Genomic DNA, 2500 nt, shown 5'->3' with positions numbered 1-2500 from the left:
GAAAGACACCCTTCCTACGATGACATCTAAACACGCACACAAAAACACAAAGAAGAAAGCAAAACACACGCAAGCAAACAAACACACAAATAAACACACACACGGGCAAATAAACACACAGACACACACAGGGAAAGACGCCCTTCATACAATGATATCTACACACGCACACAAAAACACATATGAACGCAAAACACACGCAAGCAAACAAACACACACACGGGCAAATAAACACACACACGGGGATATGAACACAAAACAAACGCAAGCAAATAAACACACATAAAAAGACACACACAAGCACACACAAAGAAAGACACCCTTCCTACGATGACTTCTACACACGCACACAAATACACATATGAACGTAAAACACACGCAAGCAAATAAACCACAGACACACACAGGGAAAGACGCCCTTCACACGATGATTTCATGAAGTACTTGGAAGACGACTTGGCTCCTCAAGGCGTTCATGATAACCGTTCAAGGAATCAAAGTGAACGAGACGGGTGTGTAATATGGGTAATGATGCTGGTGCTTGTGACGATGTCTTCTCTCTGCCTATTTTACACCGTCTATTTTTTTCTGTCTGTCTGTCTGGCTGTCTGGCTGTCTCTCTCTCTCTCTCTCACATCTGTGAAATAAGAGTAATGACGCTACTACTGATCATGATGACGATGATGAATATGATGATGACGATGGGGATGATGACGATGGTGACGGCGATGACGATGATGATGACGATGACGATGACGATGATGATGATGATGGTGATGACGATGACGATGACGATGACGATGACGATGATAATGATGATGGTGATGACGATGACGATGACGATGATGATGATGATGGTGATGACGATGACGATGACGATGACGATGACGATGATGATGATGATGGTGATGATGAGGATGACGATGATGATGATGACGACGGTGATGATGATGATGACGATGACTGCTACTACTATTACTACTATTGCTTGTCGTAGTATCAATGATGATAACAGTAGGAAAGAAAAGAATGATTATAAAAACAAAAACTATAACATCATTATCAATATCAGCATTAATTTTATCATTATTTTTCATTCTTCTTACTGTTATTATTACCTAATATTCTTATTCAATATAAGCATTAATTTTATAATTGTTTTTTATGCTTATTATTCTTATTATTACCTAATATTCTTATTACCTTCATAATACCAATGTCATTATTTTGACGATTAAAGATTCCATTGAGTAAAGTAATTTTTTCTTTTAATTTCACTTGAAACACGGGGTTCATATATTCAACTTTTCCAATCTATTCCGGAGATATTCACTATTGTTTTGCCTGCCATTCAACTTTATTTTTGTTATATATGTTCTCTCCTTTTTCTGTGTTCTCTCTGTTCTCCCTCTTCTCTGTTCTCTTTGTTTTTGTTCTTGCTTTGCCTCGTTCGTTGTGTGTCATTCTCTTCCCCCTTGGAAACTGATCCTATCAATGTCTAAACTCTGCTGAAATGTGAGCGCGTTTTTAAGGGTCATTTTGCCTTGCTGGGTCTTCATTTACCTTGAGTTATTTGGGTTTTGTCAGCTTCTTCCCCTTCATCTGTCTTCGTCTGTCTGTCTGTCTATTTAGCCTTCGGTCCATCTACTTCTTTCTCTGCCTGTTTGTTTCTTTCTGTCTGCTTGTCCGTCTGTCTGTTTGTCTGCATGTCTCTTTCTGTCTTTCTGTCTTTCTGTCTGTCTCTGTCTCTGTCTCTCTCTCTCACTCTCTTTCTCTCTCCATCTCCCTCCATCTCCCTCCCTCCCTCCCTCCCTCCCTTCCTCTCTCTCTCTCTCTCTCTCTCTCTCTCTCTCTCTCTCTCTCTCTCTCTCTCTCTCTCTCTCTCTCTCTCTCTCTCTCTCTCCCTCCCTCCCTCTCCCTCCTCTCTCCCCCCCCCCCTCTCTCTCTCTCTCTCTCTCTCTCTCTCTCTCTCTCTCTCTCTCTCTCTCGCTCTCTCTCTCTCTCTCTCTCTCTCTCTCTCTCTCTCTCTCTCTCTCCTCTCTCTCTCTCTCTCTCTCTCTCTCTCTCTCTCTCTCTCTCTCTCTCTCTCTCACTCTTTCTTTCTTTCTTTCTTTCTCTCTCTCTCTCTCCCTCTGCCTCTCACTTTCTCTCTCTCCCTCTCTCTCTCTCTCTCTCTCTCTCTCTCTCTCTCTCTCTCTCTCTCTCTCTCTCTCCATCTACCACTCTTTCTCCCGTCTAGAGAAGGCGTTCAAGCTAACCGTTCAGGAATCAGAGTGAACGAAACATCTATGGAATAAGAGTAATGATGTAATAATAAAAATGACAAAAACAATTCCAATAACAATGATTATATTAAGAGTAATTAGGATTATGCTACCACCATTATTGTTATCATTATCAGCATCATCATAATTATCAGCATCATTATTAATATCAAAATTGATATTGTCATATTTTTCTCAATGTTATTGATATTGTCATATTTTTCTCAATGTTATTG

At 40.4% G+C, this 2500-nt stretch overlaps 1 protein-coding gene across 1 annotated transcript in view; it reads left to right on the top strand.

Moving 5' to 3' along the window:
- The window catches only part of LOC113825874 (uncharacterized), a 38547-nt gene that overhangs the window by 12714 nt on the left and 23333 nt on the right, over positions 1-2500 (top strand). The gene's annotated exons all lie outside the window — the stretch shown is intronic.

Source organism: Penaeus vannamei, chromosome 42, assembly GCF_042767895.1.
Source record: "Penaeus vannamei isolate JL-2024 chromosome 42, ASM4276789v1, whole genome shotgun sequence".
NCBI lineage: Eukaryota > Metazoa > Arthropoda > Malacostraca > Decapoda > Penaeidae > Penaeus > Penaeus vannamei.
Note: the sequence above shows the minus strand (reverse complement) of the source record. Positions and strands in the feature narration are given on the sequence as shown.